At 40.3% G+C, this 19,472-nt stretch overlaps 1 pseudogene; it reads right to left on the minus strand.

Annotated features, from left to right (window-relative positions):
• Window positions 1-18,013: 18,013 nt before the first annotated feature.
• Window positions 18,014-19,202, minus strand: LOC110196091 (dicarboxylate carrier SLC25A8 pseudogene; annotated as a pseudogene).
• Between the last annotated feature and the right edge of the window lie 270 nt (window positions 19,203-19,472).

Consider the following 19,472-nt stretch of genomic DNA (forward strand, 5'->3'; position numbering starts at 1 on the left):
TTTCAGTGATCAACATTCACATTCTTTTTTTTTTTGGTGAGGCAATCGGGGTTAAGTGACTTGCCCAGGGTCACATAGTAGTAAGTGTCAAGTGTCTGAGACTGGATTTGAACTCAGGTCCTCTTGACTTCAAGGCTGGAGCTCCATCCACTGCACCACCTAGCTGCCCCTAAAAGTTTACATTCTTTTGGGCAGAGCACCTCTGCGTAAGGGTATGATACCCTATGAAAAGAGAGAGAGAGAGAGAGAGAGAGAGAGAGAGAGAGAGAGAGAGAGAGAGAGAGACAGAGAGAGACAGAGAGACAGAGAGAGACAGAGAGACAGAGAGAAAGAGACAGAAACAGAGAGAGACAGAGAGAGAGGAAGGAAGGAAGGAAGGAAGGAAGGAAGGAAGGAAGGAAGGAAGGAAGGAAGGAAGGAAGGAAGGAAGGAAGGAAGGAAGGAAGAAGCTGTGTTGGCCAACTGACCAGTTCCAGTTGGGTCCTCAGTGAGGCACCTTCTACTATTCACAGAGGTTGTTTCTCCTTTGTTCTTAAGAGGACCATGACATCAGGGAGGTGATGCCATGATATGCAGGTGAATAGGATTTAAGTGAGGGAGGGAAGTGCAGAGTCACCAGCCTCAGTTTCTCCTCCAGGGCCATCTGGGTCCAGTAGCTGGATACACAAGATGACTAGAGATGTCCCTGAATACAGGGAGCCAACTGGCCTAAGATTCCTCATTTTGTAAGATGATGGCTTTAAACTATTATTATTGTGTATTCTTTGTTTTCAAGAAGGACCAATGACATCACATTGTGACATCTTCACTCATGCGAGAATTGGATTTAAGTGAGGCCGAGCTACACAAAGTCATCTGCCTCACTTTCTTTTTCTGAGTCACCAAAGTCCAGTGGCAGGACAAAAGTCAGGATGACTGGTGATGACCTTGGCATCTTCAATGTCTGACCAAGCTCTAGGCACTCAAAATTGCCAGCTTCAGTTACCTTCATGGCCATGGGAACACATTTTTCTCATCTGCCCATTCCACCAAAAGAAGTCTTCACATGCTTGGGGTAGACATCTCCTTAACTTATCAATAGGTTTTTGGCCTATTGGTTGTCCTCAACCTGGTTTAGCCCATTTGCCAAGATGTTTACCGGGGTGTGGCCACTGCACACACTACAGCTTCTTGGAGTCACAGGTTAAGAGCTGAGTGCCAGCTGGACAGTAAAGGTGGATGAGCAGCCCTGAAAAGAGCTCAGAAAGTCCCCACACCAGACATTCTAGTCCTCCTTGAACACACATACACCCTGATGGAGTAGGATTACATAACTGCTAAAGATCATTAATTTAGAAATGAAAAGAAGAAGAAGGAGCAGGGATCCCATTTGGGGAATTGGGTGGGATGCGCAATAACCCTAATATGCTCCCTGAGGAAGTTAAGTGGCAGGCCTGGAGTCAGGAAGACTCATCTCCCTGAGTTCAAACCTGGCCTCAGACACTTGCTAACTGTGTGACCCTGAGCAAGTCACTTAACCCTGTTTGCCTCAGTTGTCTCATCTGTAAAATGAGCTGGAGAAGGAAATGGTGAACCATTCCAGTATCTTTGCCAAGAAAACCCCAAGTGGGGTGGACATTATTGAAGACTCCACAACAATGAAATATGCTCCCTGCCACGAGAACATGTATTTAATTTAAAAAAGAATGTATGGGCACACTTTGTTTTGATACCACAGACATTTCCCAGCAAATATGCAAACTCCTTTACTATACACATTCCTAGTAAAATGTTAGCAGTAGTTAATAGAAAGGAGGGGCATATCCTTTAATTTTGACTCTATAGTATTAACATTGAGCATTTTGTTTCATTATATCATATTGTTCTAATCATTGTGCTCTATTTTCTTTTAGCTCTGTGTCCTTTATTCTGCATAGCTTCATACCAGTCTTCACATGTTTCTCTAAATTCTTTATACAAGGTGTCCCAAAAGACTTAAAAGACTTTTCAGGCAACCTCTAATATATTATTCCTTGTAATGGAGTAGAATCATAGCTCTAGAACTGAGAATTTAGAGGTTATCTAGTACAACTCTCTCAATGAACAGATGAGGAAACTGAGACCCAGAGAGTTTAATTGGTTTTCCAAAGTCATACATGTAGGGTCAAGTTGGAATGTGATCCTAGGCCCTTTGTGTATTGTGATCATCTCTCCTTCCACTGTACCATAATGAGTAATGTTCCACAGTATTCATATATCATAATCTCTTCTGACATTTACCAATTGTTGAACAGATCTTCTATATCCAATTTCTTCTTGTCACAAATAATGCTGCTTATGAAGCTACACACGCACACAAACACATATACATGCATATATATATATATATATATATATATATATATGTAGTTATTTTCTTTTCAATAAATTCATGTTGCTGCTATGTTCAAGGAGTAGAATATATGGGTCAAAAATATGAACAATTCAGGAACTTTTCTTATAAAACTCCAGATTATTTTCCAGAACATTTGAACCAGTTCATAGCCCCACTAGCTGTGAATTAGAGCAAAGCCTGTCTTTTTAATGCTGATATATTCCTAGTGATCCATGTGACTGTAAGTCATGGAATACCATACTCACAGAAGATTCAAATTTTCAGGAGCATTAAGTAAGAAGACACTGAATATAATTAGGCTGTTGTATATTAGTAAAGCTGACCGTGAGTGTAAGCAGTGGTATGAACTATATAACCACCCTCCGCATGCCCCGCCCCCACACATTAGAATGGAAACTTCCTAAGGGGAGGAACTATTTGTCTTTGTATCTGCAGTGCCTAGTACAGGACCTTGCATGTCACAGGCATTCAAGAAGTGTTTATAAAGAGGAACTGAATGAAATATGATCAGGAAAAGTGGGTAATGTCATAAGAACAAGGCCGACCTGAGTGCTGCACTAATAATCTTACAACATTAAAGAACTAGAGGGAGAGCACAAGACTGTTGAGTTGATCTTCCATTGAGCATTTATGAAAGATAGGGATAAGAATCTCATAAGATGGAGAGAAGTTGAGATATTAACCCATGTAGGCATGATAGGAACTTGCTCACTTCCCTGTCCTTTAGGAAGTTGGCAGCTCACCCCAGTGAATGGACTCGTCTGTCCCAGAGCACAACTCTATTTGTTTTTCAGGTATAATCAAACTTCCTTGGTGAGGTGACTCTATATGGTCACCTGTACATAATGCGAAATTGTACTCTGCCGGCTAGTGTAGTGAATATAGATGGGCTCAGAGTCAGGGTAAAATTAGGTTCAAAACCAGCCTCAGACCTTTACTAGCTCTGTGACCATGGGCAAATTACTTAATCTGTCTGTGTCTGGGCTTTCTCATCTATAAAATAAGGAGACTGGATTTCATTGTCTCTAAGATTCCTTTTAGCTTTCAATTTGTGATTCTATTATTAGCCAGATTCCAGATTTTAGCCAGCAAATGTCTCACCAATAGGACAGTGACCTGTTTGTTTGTACTTCCCGGGTGAATTAGACCTCTCAGATTGTGGACAAAATGTTATCAACAAAGCTATTCCGAGGGCATAGTAAACCAGTGATGCTGCAGAAGCCTTTGGACATAGTGGCTGGACCTCCCTGAAGTGCTGCCAGTGATGACTTGAGGCTCAAATGCACATACCCAACTCATAGATAGCCTCTCCCCCCCCACCAACATATGGGCCCTTGTTTTCACTAAAGTAAAAACAGAGAGGCTGGGACTGGCTGACTGTAAACAAATCTCTTTCCTCCTTCTCCATTTTTTTCCTTCCGTGCCAGATTTTTGTATAATCCCTGCTTACCAACAATGCTGATCCAGAGATAAGTGGAAATATGGGGTATTTTGTGTAACTGTCTCTGTAGGGTTTTATAGAATCTTGGAAGTGCCTCAGTGTCCCTGTTTATATCAAGGGGGGCAGAACTGGCAATCTGTCCTTCAGGGCCCTTGTGTCATCCCTGACATGATCCTTTAAGTTTACCTTCCTTCTCTGAGGTTCTTTGATTCTGATAAGTGACCATTGGCTACTTTGTGGAAGTACAGTACATAGAATAGTAGAAGGCAGATCATCGACTGTCAGCACTTAGAAGGGACTTTCAGAGAGAACATAGGAATTTGAGAGTTGGAAGGGACTTGGAGGCATAGGATACAGGATGTTAGATGTGGAAGAGAACCTAGACCACGGAACGTCAGAGCTGGAAGGGACTGAGGAATCCATCTAGTCTGTATCCTTTCCTTCACTTTGCAGATGAGGAAGCTGAGGTTCATGGTGGTGGAGTGCCTTGGCCAAGGGCTTACTATGAGGTCTCTTGGGGGTGTCAGGCAGTGGTGCCAAACTCAAATAGAAACAGACGCCACTAAAGGGTGCATAAGAAGCCCTGGGGGTATGGTGTGACATTGACTTAAAAAAACACACATTAACATTATTTATGTTGTATTATATTTTTGTCTTGTTAAAAATTTAAATCTGGTTTGGCACTCAATCTGCAGCCCAAGGATATGTGTTTGACATTTCTTGTGGAGTAGATAGAAGGGTGAACTTGGAGTCAAAAAAGCCTGGGTTTTATCCCTGTGTTAGACAGTGGGTTTTTTTTTTTTTTAAGGCAACTGGGGTTAAGTGACTGCCCAGAGTCACACAGCTAGAAAGTGTCAAGTGTTTAGTCTGAGGCCAGATTTGAACTCAGGTCCTCCTGACTTCAGGGCCGGTGCTCTATCTACTGCACCACCTAGCTTCCCCATCACTAACTGTTCTTGCTCATCTGTGTCCCATTCTTCATAACCCCGTAGGCTGCATTGTCCATAGGGTTTTCTTGGTAAAATATTGGAGTAGTTTGTTATTTCCATTCTAGTGGATTAAGGCAAATAGAACTTAAGTGACTTACCCAGGGTCACCCAGCTTGTAAGTGTCTGAGGCCAGGTCTTCCTGACTCCAGGCCCAGCACTCTAGCCACTGAGCATTCTAGTTTCCACCTAGACCCTCAAGAGAGATTATCTAATTTCACTGTTCCTCAATTTCCTCATCTGCAAAATGAGGGGTTGGACTCCATGGTACCTTTACTCACTTCCAGTTCTAATTCTATGATCCTGTAATTGGAAGCCAGGCCTCTTGAACCCCAGTTCTAGTGGTTTTTTTTTTTTTTACTGTACCGAGCTACCTCTCTGTGGTACTGATTACAGCATATCTAAATGATCTTGAATCATACGATGGCTCTTTGGTTTCTGCCTCGTGTATTGAACAGGAATGAAAATAAGAGATGCTGAATCTTTGGCAATCTCAGTCAAACCTGGTGCTGTTACCTGTTCTTTTCAAAAGGCAGGCCCCTTCTCACCACCCACTCCCACTGAAGGAAAGTGGCATGACTCATTCCTTTTCCTTTTGTTTTGACCAATACCCAATTCAAAATAGCTCTTTCCTGTTGCTAAGTAACCAAACTGAGCTCTGCAAGGTCCATGTGACTTCCCTTAAACTCACTTTACATTTCAGCTCAGTGCACTATTTTTAATTGGAGGTAAAAAAGGGGAATGGGGTGTGTGTGTGTGGTGTGTGTGTGTGTGTGTGTGTGTGTTTAATTGACTGTGATATAATATATATCTGAACAATGAATGCCTGAGTCTTTTCGTTGTGGTTCTTGAAGCCTTCCATCAGGCTTATGATCTATTTACATTCAGGAAAGACAGAAACAGCTTCCGTCCCCTGCCTTCCCTCCCTGCCCCCCCCCCAATGCTACAAACCTTCCTGAACATTTAAAATGAAATTATGGGAGGGAGCGGAAGGAGCTTTGACATTTACACATCTGCACATGGCGCAGACACTCCCTTCATTCTGATGATGTTAAGACCGAACAAATCAACTAAAGAAAAGGCCAGCTTGAGGTATGGATGGGGAGGGAGGAGAAGAGCCAAGAGCAGAGGGGGAAGGGAAGGAAAGAATGAGTGAAATACTGGGCAAAGTCCTTGATTTAGGGTCAGAAACCCATGAATCAATCACTTCTCTGCTACTTACTATATGTGTGACGTTGGACAACCAATTCTACTCTCTAGGCCTCAGTTTCCCCACTGTGAAACGAGGGATTTGGGAGAGATGATCTTTAAGGTCCCTTCCTATCATCCTACAAGTTCCTTAATTTTAACACACAAGTATCTGAATTACTCTATACTTCCTAGGGTGTGTCTTGGAGATCAGACCACTGCAGTTTTCCTCAATGCAGTGACATCATCAGGAATAGTTCTCATCAGATCCTAATCAATGGAATTCAGTTGAACAGATATTTATTAAACACTTACCATGCATGATGTAGAAGGCATTGCTAGACTAATCTTGCCCAGGGATATGGTAACATTTGTTGCTTAAAAAAAAAAAAAGGTGTCTAGAGGATGGGGAGGGATGACCCCTTCAGGGCAATGGGAGTGGGGTCCAAATCAGGATCCAAGGGGATTTAAGTCAAAAAGCTAGGCTGGTCAATATGTTGGTTGTTGAGGCCCTCTAAAACCCAAATTTCAGATGAAAGCAGCAAACAGGGTAGCAGAGTGGAGGTTTAAATAGAGGATGATATGTAGCAAATAAAGGGACAACATAGAGTGAGTGTTAGGGAGCTGACTGTGGGATTCAACACACACACACACACACACACGTTTCGGTCCTTTCATGACAGCTTTGTGCATTCCACACTCCCATGGTGAGCTGACCTGGCAGTGTGGGATTGAGTTGGATTGGATAGGCCAAACTCTGTCTTTACATACCCTAGAAGTAATGGTATGTGAAGGGTATGAAAACGATAGCCTTACCAGACTACTAAGACTATGGGATTTTCCCTCTAAAGGCTGAGAGACACTAATACGGGTAAAACAAACATATATACAAGGACATGTCTAAAGTACCCCTGTCCTCATGCCCATCTGCACTCCTTTGTTATTCTGTGCAGATAATACCATGGAATTGGGCATTCAGGTTGTACCTGGCATCTATCACTACAAGGGACATCTCATTTGTAGCTAGTAATAATATTGGATGCGATCATTGGGAAGAGGATTATTTCTATTCTTCTCAGCAGCTGTTTTCAGGGAAATAAACAAGAAGGCGCCTAATGAATTAATGCTATGAGCAATATGTGGATGAATGAGGGGAAACAGGAAGAGAATAATGGGCTAAACAAGTAGATTGCCCTGATTTACAGCTCAAGCTGTAGAGAGGTAGGAGCCTTTGAATGGATTTCTTTTCCCTGGATATTCAAAGACAATTTGTTCCAACTTCCCCTCCCTCTGGAGAATGTCAACCTGTCACAGTGTTCCTGCTGCACTTAAGGAAAATATTGAATTTGATGACAGAAAACCCAAGTTGGATCCTTACATCAGTTACTTATTAGCTGTGTGTCCATAGGCAAATCACTTATCTTCTTTGGGTATCAATTTTATTATCTGTAAAATAGGGATAATATTTATGCTACCTATTCACTATCTTCGTGTGAGTGATAATTATTATTATAGAGGCAGCACGGCATAATGTCTATAGCTAACCTTGAAGTCAGGTGGACCTGGTTTCAGGGCCTATCTCTGACCCCTGTCACCTTTTGAATATGATCCAGAGTAAATCATTTAGCTTCTCAGTTCACACATGCCCCCTTAAGTGACTCATCAAAACTATGAATTTCACGATAGGTGTTGATCTGCGCTGGTAGAGGGAATTTCCTCACCTGGGAGGTGTGTCCATTTTCTATCAGCAGCCCTGCTTGATTTGCACTCTGTGAATATCCTCACCCAGGATGAGCTGATAACCTGAAATCTCATCAACGTGTTGATTGACTGAGTGTTTGATATTCAATTCCCCCAGTTTCCGGGCGACAAAGCACTGGCCCAGGAGGACCTGAGTTAATATCCGGTCTCGGACACTTGACACTTACTAGCTGTGTGACCCTGGGCACTTAGTCACTGACCCCACTGCCTAGCCCCCCTAAAAAATTCCTCCAGGCCTCCTCTTCCCTCTGATTAGAAGATTGGAGGATAGAGCAATAAGCTCTTCCCAAAGTCTGCCTTTATAGAGGGCTCCAATCAAAACTTTGCAGGTAACTCTCCATTTTTCATCAAAAGCTCTGCTTGTTTCAATTCCATGGAACATTATACCCCTTCATTAACCTTCCATCCCCAGACTTTTCAACTTTCAACTTCCTTTTGTGTGTTGTCTTTTCCCATTAGATTATAAGCTCCTTGATGGCAGGGAATAGCTCTCTTTTTCTAATTTGTATCACAGGCACTTAGCGCAGTGCCTGGCACATAGTAGGTACTTAATAAATTTCAATTCAATTGAATTGAATTGGGAGTCCCTTATTACAATGAAATCACAGGTCTAGACTTAAATCTACATACACATATCTTATAAATGTAGTAGGTTTTTATGTATGTATATGCACAGACTATATATGTTGTTGGCTTCATGATCCTCTCTATTACTTAATTTCAAAACCTTGATACAGTCATGTCAATGCTCCTTAGTTGCTTATTGCCGTAGCTTCTACCTTTACAGGATCTCTCCTATCCAGGCCTTCTTCTCCATTCACACTTTAAGTTCACTTGGTCATTCCGGCTGCCATCTTTCCTGACTTTGATCCTTCTTCCAAATTCAAATCTTTCTCCAATCCATCCTTCATAGTTCTTCCTGGGGAATCTTCCTAACTCACCACTGGGCTCCTAGGGTTTCTTTGCTCAGAAGCCTTCAGTGGATCCATACTACCTACCAAATAAAGTATAAACTATGCATTACGGTTTTAAGATCCTGGATTCGGGTCTGAAGGGGCCTTGGAGGTCATTGAGCCCAACCCCCCCCCCATTTTGCAGAGGAGGAGACTGATGCACAGAGAGGCCTGCTCAGGGTCACACAGCTGATGGCATTACCATTCCTCCCTAATTCCTCTTTAACACACCTTTTCAGCCGTCTTAGATGCTACTCTTTCGTATTCACTTCTAGCTCCAGCCAAAGCAGATTACTTCCTCTCTTACTGCTCTAATCCTCTCCAGGCCTATTTTGGTGCCTTTCATTATGGAAGTCCCTCCCCTTCTCCAAGGCCCAGCTCAAGTCTCATCCTGTAGCCTGGATGAAAACGATCCCTCTCTCTTCAAATGTCTCTGAACACATTCTTTGAACCCTTGCTTTATTCTCTCCCCTTTTCTCTTATATCACAGTTTATTTGTGTAGGAAAGACTAGGACTGGAAGACACCTCGGAGGCTATCTAATGCAACTCCCTCATTTTGCAGATGAGGAAACTGAGGCCCAGGAAGACATGATGACTTTCCTGAGGTCACACAGAGACATAATTTGAATCCACATCTTCCAACTCCAGGGCTAGTAATCTTTCTATCATACAGACCACCAAAATTATTGCTCCAACCTGAGAGGAATGTAATTCTATCGTTTCTGCTCAAATACAACTGAGTTCCTGTGGGAGGGAGGCTTTGAATCTGTGCATGACACAGAATATAATTTATTTTTTTTTTCTTTTAAGGCAGTTGGGGTAAAGTGACTTGCCCAGAGTCACACAGCTAGTAAGTGTCAAGTGTTTGGTCTGAGGCCAGATTTGAACTCAGGTCCTCCAGACTTCAGGGCCAGTGCTCTATCCACTGCGCCACCTAACTGCCCCAATTTCTTTTCTTTTTCTTTAATTAATTCATTTTGATTTATCATCAAACACTTCTATAAGCTTTTGAGTTTTAAAATTTTCTCCCCCCTTCCTCCCTATCTCCCTCCCCAAGACAGGCACACAATCTGATATAGGCTGTACATATACATTCCTATTAATCATATTTTCACATTAGTGATGTTGTAAGGAAGAATTAGAACCAATAAGAGGAATCACCAGAAAGAGGAAACAAAACACAGCAGAAGAAAAAAAAGTTGCAAATTGTATGCTTCGATCTGCATTCAAACTCCATACTTCTTTCTTGGGATGTGGATAGCATTTTCCATCATGAGGCCCTTTGGAGATATCTTAGATCCTTGTAATGCTCAGAAGGGTTAAGTCTATCAATATTAGCCATCACACAATGTGGCCTGTTACTGTGTACAATGTTCTCCTGGTTCTGCTCACTTCACTCAGCATCAGACCACAGAAGTCTTTCCAGGTTTTTCTGAAGTCTGCCTACTCAGAACATAATTTCTTTAGAGGCTAATCATATTTCATATTTTAGCCACCAAGTATCTTAACAATTAGAACCTTTTCTATTTGCTCTCTCATATTCTGGACAAAGGGTATATTATTAGTAGCTTTGTTTTTACTACTGAGCTTGCCCTAACCCTGTTTAGGTTGTAAGGTCCCTGAGAGTAGGATCTGTGTCCTATATATATTTGCATCATTTACACTCACTAAAGTCACACATGTTTTGAAATGACCAAATTGAAGGGAATATTTTTTTCCCAAGTTTTCCAGACATACTCTTGATGTTAGAAGTTCAGTGAGACTTAGAGCTAGAAAGGAAATTAGAGATACAATCTGAAAGATATATTGGGAAACTACATTATGTATAAAGGTACCAGAGATACTGGTAAATAATGTTAACTACTTTTGTTTGAAATAGCATAGTGGTTAAGTTCTTAAAAGAAAAGCCAACTAAATTGCAAAAGGAAGCTGTTTATTACACAATGAGAGTAGGAGATTCTAATACTCAACTCACAGAGTTGGATAAGTCTAGTTGAAAAATGAACAAGAAGAAAAAGAACCTAATGAATTGTTTCATAAACTAGATTTGATTCATTTATAGCTACTTCTGAATGGTAATATTAAAGAATATGCACATTTTAAACATTCATTGCACTTTAATAAAAATTATTCATGTGCTATGGCAAAAAGGAATTTTTTTACATGTAAAAAGGCAGATATAATAAATGCATCTTTAATAGACTACAATACAATAACATCAAAATTAAATATAAGCAAGATAAACAAGCTTAACTGGAGTCTAAGCAATGACATGTTGAATAAATGAATTAAAGAACAAATCATACAGCTAACAAATAATTATGTCAAGTATAATGACAATAATGGAACAATATATCTAAATTTTTGGAATTCATCTAAATAAGTTCTCAGAAAAAATACATCTTTCAAAACTTATATTAACAATATAGACAAAAAGTAAAATAGAAAACTGAAAATACACTCAAAAGGGCTAGAAAATAAATGCATTAGCAACCTAAAAACAAGTACAAAAGGAATAAAAAGATCATAAAGTTGATAAAAAATTATAAAATATGTTTTTTAAAAGACCAACACAATTCAGAAACTATCAACTAAGCTAATTAAGAAAAATAGAGAAGAAAATCAAATTACCAAAACAAAAAATTAACATGATGAAATCTTAACAGAGAGAGGGGATGGAACATATAAGTTGGTGTCCCATATGCACAGGTGTACACCATCAAAAGTGAAAATCCAAAGGAAATTTTTGAGTATCTGCAAAAAGGTAAAATACTCACTAAAAAAAAAAAAGAGAAAGAGATATTTCAAAAGCCAATCTCAGAAAAATAAATTCACAAAACCATAAATCAGTTACCAGAAGGAAAAATAAAAGCTTTGGACTATTTGGATTTACAAGTGAGTTGTATGAAACATTTAAAAAACATTTGCAACAATAACTCTTCTAAGAAAATAAAGACAAAAATCTCTGTAGGGACAAAAGTCCCTCTACCAAACTCCATTTAAGAGTACCCAAACAAGAGAGAGACAGAGAAAAGAAAGAGTATTCAATAAGAAATACAGATGCTATAACATTAAAGGTGATATTAGAGAGGATACTGTAATTATATATCCAGAAATGAATTCACTACACTCAGGTTGGATTTATATCAAGGATACAAAGATATCCCAACATTAAAGAAATAATTAGCAGAATGAGTCACAAATAGCTTACAGCTAACATTTTCATAATACCTTAAATTTTGCAAAGCATTTTATGTATGTTAGCTTATTTAATCCTCCCAACAACCTTGTGAGTTAGGTGCTATTATTGTTCCTAATTTACTAACGAATACCTCAGTCTGAGAGAGAGAAAATGACTTGCCCAGGATCAAACAGCTGTTAAGTATGTAAGTCAGGATTTAATCTCAGGCCTTCAGGACTCCAAATTCTGGGAAAAATGGATAGAACAAATGTCACCTACCTCTCAAGGCTATTATTTAAAATAGATCTAGAAATGTTAGCTTTGGGAATAACAAAGAGGTCCAAATCTGCAAAAAGGAGACAAAGCTGTCATTATCTGCAAGTGTCACAATGGCACACTTAGAAAACACTCAGAGAACCAATAGAGAAACTGAGACAATAATCTTCCATCAATATACGAATGAACAAGTATTTATTAAGCACCATTTTTTAAATTATTATGCACATTTATTAAGCACTTTGGGCAAAGAAATGTAAATGATGAGAGCTAAGTGATGAGGATACAAAGAATAACCGAAGTACAAAAACAACAAAATAAAGTCACTGCCCACAAGGAGTTTACATATTAACGAGAAAGATAACATGTATAAGTCAGACTATGCAGGATAATTATACAAGGTGTCTCAAAAATCTTAGTGCAGTTGAAGACTATTAAAGCATAAAACTGCACTAAAATCAGATAGAGAACCTATATCAGTTAACTTTGGTTAATATCTGTTCTTTGTAACAAGGAAGGTGGAGGGTGGAAAAAAAGTATGATGAAAAGGAAAAACAGCAGCAACAAAATATAATGAAAGCAAAATTAGATGCATTAACTTTGGAGACTACTATATTACAATTGATTTGTTTTGAGCACCAAATTTCCAGATCTTTTCCAGATGAACTGCATTAGTGTTATCCCAAAATTCTTGTCATTAGGATCTTTTAAAATAATTTTGACTACATAATGATTGAGCTATCCTTTCCAACTTTGTTTTATTTCCAATTTTAAAGTGTGCCATCTATGGCTTTATTTAAATCACTGATAAAAATAAAGTTAAATTGCACAGAGCTAAACTCATATCTCTGGTGCACTTCTTTATGTATTTCCTTCCAAGCTGGCATTGAATTCTTAGAAAGTCATTTGTCCATTAAGTAAGTCACTTAACTTTTCTGAGGCTGTTTCCTTATATGGCTTCTAGATCCCTGCCAGCTCCATATCTATGACCTTATGATCCAACAATGACTTTTCTTTGGATCTGGGCATTTAGCCAGTTCTGAATTCACCTAATTGTGCCATCACTTAGTATACCTCTTGCTATCTTTTCCATAAAAATAACAAGACTTTGTTAAGTGCTATGCTAACATCTGTGTAAATGGTTTCTATACTATTCCTCTGATATAATAAACTGCCAAGAAAATGAGGTTAATCAGACATGATGATTCTTGGTGAAGCTATGATAGTTTTTGTGGTTCACTCTTTCCTTTTCCAGACATTCACCATCTCTCTAATAATATATTTCGAAATATGTCTAAGAATCATCAGCTACTTGACCCACAGTTTGTAGATTTCATTCTATTCTTTTTTTCAAATCAAGAAATTTGCCCTCCTCCAATCCTGTAACACCTTTTCTATTCTCTACTTTTTTCATTTATCACTGACAACAGTCCAGAAATAATACCTGACTGTTGTGTCAGTATTCAGGAACTTAGATGGCCGAGTGGATACAGTAGTGGGACTTAGGAAGATATGAGTTCAAATATGGCCTCAGACACATACTAACTGTGTGACTTTGGGGAAACTTCACTAAACCTCTTTCTGACTCAGTTTTGTCAACTGTAAAATGGGGACCATAATAACATTTACCTTCCAGGGTTGTTGTGGGGATCAAAGGAGATTTTATTTGTAAAGCACTTCTTACAATGCCTGGCACATAGTAGTTGTTTGATTTATGCTTATTTCCTTTCCTACCCCAATGTATAATTTCTTTGTGCTTGGTGACATGCACTCATCACAGGACTCCCTAGCTCCCTACATTTTGGAAGTTTTTACATTTCCTATTAGCCATTTTTGTTTTGTTCTTTCAATCCAAAAAATATTTTTCTTGGAATGTAAAAGAGTGGCAAAATAAGAAGTAGTTCTGCCTTCCCTCTGTCATCTATTATCAACCTTCCCTGATCAGTGATGGGATGTCTTTTTAATTTTCCTCTTTTCCCCAATGTATCTTTAGGACACCAATAACAGCAGCAGCAGCAGCAGCAACAGTCATTTTTGTCATTCTTAGCATTTATCAGCCCACTGATCATACTGAACTTTAATGTTCTTGACATTGTTGTTACGGAGGTTTCTAAGTGGGCACAGTAGTGAGAGTACCAGATCTAGAGTCATTAAGACATGAATTCAAATCCAGCCTCAGACACTTACTAGCTGTATGAACCTGGGGAAGTCACTTAACCTCTTTTTGCCTCAGTTTCTTCAACTGTAAAGAGGGGATAATGACATCTGTCTCCTAGGTTGTTGTGAGGATCAAATCAAAAGGGTTCTCTTCTCCTTTGCAAGCAATTAGATTATTACAATATCAGATATAGAGTATATTTTATTTTTCCTGACAAAAATGTGAAATGGAGCTCAAAGATATTAAAGAAAACTCTTATCCCCTTCAAAAAGGAATCTCCATAGCATTTTCAATCCAAAGTTTTACCCTGTATATTTTGAGATTCCTAAAGAATCAATCAACCTTCTCCTTACTCCTTTTTTTGAAAAAAGAATTGACTCTAAAAAGTCACTGCTCCCCACCCCCTACCTCATATCTGCACAGTCTCCATGACTCATAGTACCAATGAAGACCAAGGTTCATATTTACTTTTTCACAATCTAGTTCTATGCTTCACTACTGCTCAGAGTATGTAATTCCCTGTTATACTGGTCTCTTGTTATTTCACAGGCCTGCCAAGCTATTTCTTGTCCTGATTATTTCCCCCTCTCCCTCTCTCTCTCTCTCTCTCTCTCTCTCTCTCATTCTCGCCTTCCCTCTCTGATTGAGACTCCATTTCCCCAGGATGCTGCATTGATGCAACACTACAATTCTTTCTTTCCATTTGGTCTGTTACTCACTCCAGGTATACAAAGTATGCCCACTGTTTCAGCATCTACATCTGAGGCCAACTCCTTTGTGTGCATGTTTTTCTTTGCAAGTACCATGTGAATGTATAAATCTTTCCCCTACTGAAATACTTTCTATTTCCCCCCCTTATTGAACAGTCTTAGTCTGTGGAGTCATAGTAATGGAGTGTGAAGTTACTTTTCTTTCCTGACCTTCAGTTTCCTCATCTGAAAAGTGATGGTGGCAGAATAAATGGGTGAAAAGTTTTCAAATATCTATGTGCACCTTAGTTCCCTAAAGGGAACAAGTGTGTAGCTTTCACCACATTCATGAAGATTTGTATGATGGTCAATGAGAAAGTGGATAGGAGAAGAACACACTAGACTGAGCTGTGTGCTTTCTTCACATAGGTCAGCCTAATGAGTTTTATAATATTGTGTCCTTTTGTCTCTTCCAGAGATCCTCAATGCTCTTTAAATGTTCTGGTTCCTCTTTTATAGAGGAAATGTATTTAGATAGTCATTCACTTTGTTATTAAGACATTAGTGACAATGCTTCCTCACATAATCACATAGAATTTCATAACTAGAAGGGACCTTAGCTTTCATTTAGTCCAACCTTTTTATTTTATTCATGAGGAAGATGACATACACAAGAGGGAACTGACTTGTCAAATGCCATATAGCTGTTAAATAGAAGAATTAGAACTTGAACCTAGGTCTTAAAATTCTAAGTCAAGTCTTCTTTTCACTTCATCACAGTCTCTTTAGGAGATTTTTCATTTTTAATAGAGTCACAAATTGGGCTAATAAATTAGTTATTAATGGTGGAATTTCAGGCACATGGAGATCATTTGGCATAGGAGTACCTTACCAATACCCTTGAAATCACACTATTTGGTGAATACCTGATCCACCTACTTAAGTTGGTTCAGCACCATGGCCAGGGGTAGAAGAAAAGCTGAATGTAGCAAATTGGATCAGTTTTATGTCCAAAAAGAGTGCTGAGTCTACTTGTAAATGAACATCATTATGCTATCATTATGGGGAGAATGGGTTGATTTGTAGTGGGGAAATTTTTGGAGGTAGAAGACTGGATTCTATTGCTGGCAATTACTAGACTGACGTTAAATGTGGAACCTTTGGCAGAAAGTGACTCAGACATAGATAGGGCTCCGACATGTGGTAAATACATGCTCCATTATTTGTAATTCCTGTGAACATTGTCTGACACTGGCATTTCTTCTGTGTATTCCTTAGGACTCTGGCCTCTGGAAAGTTAGCCACACCTGTATTTTCCCTCCCTTTGATTATCCTGCGAGCAATGGCTGTACTTAGTTCTGCTCAATCAGCTGGGGGCTAAGGGAGGGCATTAGCCTTTGGGCATTAAGTAATTCTATAAGACTTTCTTGAGACATCTGTGACTTCTTCTCTAACACATCAAACTTGATCAAATTGGAAACATATATGAAAGCCAAAACAGAACAGGCTGACTCTGGCTTTATGCCTCCCCTTCCCCCAAATATATTCCATCTTGCTATTAACCTTATTTTGAATAATGAACGACAAACACAAGATGATGTAGGAAGGATCTATTATGGATAAGAAGAAACAAAGGAATGAGAAATAGGCCTGCTAGGATAAAATATATGCTTTCTGATTTGGGCACTGCTGTGTAGCCTGAGAGACTAGAGCTAGCTGTTGGTGAATGAGCCCCGATATTTTCTAGTGAGTTCAAGACCGGAGAAGAATGAGGGGAATGTCAATAGGACAAAATAGCATTATTCAAGCATACCAACTATGTATGTTTGTAGAGAAGAGGCTTATGAAAAGTAGCTATTAAATTGACCTTGTAGCAGAAAGAGAACTCACTGGATTCACTGTTTGAAGATCTGAATTCAAATTCTTGACCCTGTCCCTTGATAGTGGTAAGATCTTGGATAAGTCGCTTAACTTCTCTGGAACTCAGTTTTCTTCTCTATGAAATGAGAGGGTTGGATTAGATAACCTCTAAATTCTGTGAAATTCTACTCTCTTTAACCTCTAAATTCAATGAGGCTTATGAATTATGGACAAAATCCCCTTAGTGGCTCCATATTCTCCCAGCCCTACAAGAAAAACCTCCTTTAAGGGCATAGCCATTCACCTTTGTCCAGGTGGTTGCAAAATGATTGGGGGTAGGGGTGCATCATTTCCAGCAGTGGGGACACTTTCAGAAGAAATTATCTCTTTCTTGCCTCTTTAAAATTCCCTGCAGCTTTCCATTATACGTATTCAAATTTATCCCAAGCCAGATGGCACAGTAAATTGAATGCCAGCAATTATCATTTAAATAAATAAATAAATAGCTGGCCCATTCTGTGCCCCCACTCCCAGCTCTTCCTCCTTTTCCTGCAGAGCTGATGGCCAAAAAATCAATCCCTATAATATGTACACATTTACAGGCAGAACTCTGCAAGATGCACCCAGCTAAAACCATGACAGTTCATCTTAAGGCAGCTCACAGTGTTGGACAATCAGATGCAATGTGGTGGAGTGGAAAAGATGTTGGGTTTGAAAGCAGGAGAAGTGGGTTTGAACACCAGTTCTGCTATCTTCCTTCAGGGTGCTGGGCAAGTCTCTTCTACACTCTGAATCCTCAGTTCAATCATTTTTAAAATTAATTCATTTTTAGTTTTCAACATTCACTTCCATAGGCTTTGAAGTTTTAAATTTTCTACCCTTCCCACCCCAGGACAGCATGCAATATGATATAGGCTCTACATCAGTTTGATCATTTTGTTTTCTGGTTTGGCTTTATTAGATGTAAGGAGCATAAGAATGAAGTGAGTATGCAATGGCAGGAGAAGTGGGCTGGAGAAGGTTTAAATGGGGCTTAAGCAGGAGAGTAGGGGGAGATCCTTCAATGCTAAGGCAGGGGAGGAGAGGCAGGATGGGGTCAAACTCAAAGGGGACAGGCATCAGGCAGAAAGCTAGCTGGAGAGGGCTCAGAAAGGAGCTTCCTGGGACCTGTGAGTGGCCATCAGGATCCGTTTCAATTGCTCGTAGATGACAAACATCATTACATTCCAGGAGCCTAAGAGGAGGAAGGAAGGCATGAACCATTTGTAGAAGGCTTGGGGTCCCTCCTTCCAAAGCACAATGAGGGCACAATGGCCAGCACTAGCATATTAGCCTGTAGCAGAGTTCATGTATCTTGTCTTGACTATGTCCACAGAGGAAGCAATGATGGTGGTGCAGAAGCCAGCCCCAAAGGGTGATGTCAAGTGGCATGGAAGGTCATCAGTTATGAGGTGAGCCTTCAGGAGGGCATCTTTGATGATATCATAGGTAACCAGCTCAGCACAGTTGACAATAGCATTGCGGGCAACATTGAGTGAAGTTCCTTTCCATAGGCTTCAAAGCCCCTCCTCTCGGGCTATAGTCCTATAGGCATCCATTGTGCCCTGGTATCTTCGGCTGCCACCTGCATGAGCCTGGTACCTTCACCACATCTGTGGGTTGGGCTGCTCCCACTGCCAGTGCCCCCGTGGTGCAGCCTGCCAGGAGGTGGTTCCCAATGACTGCATGCTCTGATCTGCCTGCATGCTTGGTGTAGAACTGCTTGATAGAGTCATAGAGGCCAATTCAGACAGAGGCAAAACTCATCTGGTGCTGCAGCCCAGACACTAGCCCGTTGTAGAGGCTGCCAGGGCCCTCAGTCTTCACCATGGTCAGAATGGTGTCCATAACACCCTGATACGGGGCAGTGGCAGAGGAAGCTCTGATGGCTCCCTGGCTCTCTCCCTGAATCTGCAGTCAGACTTTGGCTGTGTCCAGGGGGAAGGTGATGAGGTCAGCGATGCAGGCAGCGGTGCCAGCCCCAAAGAACTTTATGGTGGCTGTTGGGGTCAAGTCTGTAGGCTTAAATCCAACCATGATGATGCTGGCTTTCTGCTACCTCCCAGAAGGCAAAGGAGAAATGGAAAGATAGCCTCCACTGATTGAGCAAGACGAGATAGAGGAACTCTGCCAGAGTCCTGATTTGGAGGGTCTCATGATGATGGCACCTTGATCAAGCTTCTCTAAAGGGGTCCCACTCTTCAAAGTTGCTCACGTCAACCATGGCCCACTTCCCTTGATTTTCCATAGAAAGTTGTTGGGAAACTGAACACCTAATGATCATACCATGTGGCCGGGACCATAGAGGAAAACAGGAGGAGACGGCGGGAGGCACGAGCCTGCAGCAGAGTCCAGAGTCCGGCAGGATGGAGGGGCTGCCTAGCGGTCTCTCAGCTGTGTCGCTAAAATCTCTCAGTCTCGGAGGAGATTGAGCGCGCGCTCCAGTTTGATCATTTTTAAAATGAGAGGATCGGAATAAACAGTCCTAAGGTTCGTAGCACTAAATTTTACCATCCCGTATCATTCATTGAAAAAGAAGAGGAAGAAAATTAGATTGTTTGCCAT

This window comes from Phascolarctos cinereus, unplaced genomic scaffold (assembly GCF_003287225.1).
Source record: "Phascolarctos cinereus isolate Bilbo 61053 unplaced genomic scaffold, phaCin_HiC Scaffold_2;HRSCAF=192, whole genome shotgun sequence".
In the NCBI taxonomy this organism is placed as follows: Eukaryota; Metazoa; Chordata; class Mammalia; order Diprotodontia; family Phascolarctidae; genus Phascolarctos; species Phascolarctos cinereus.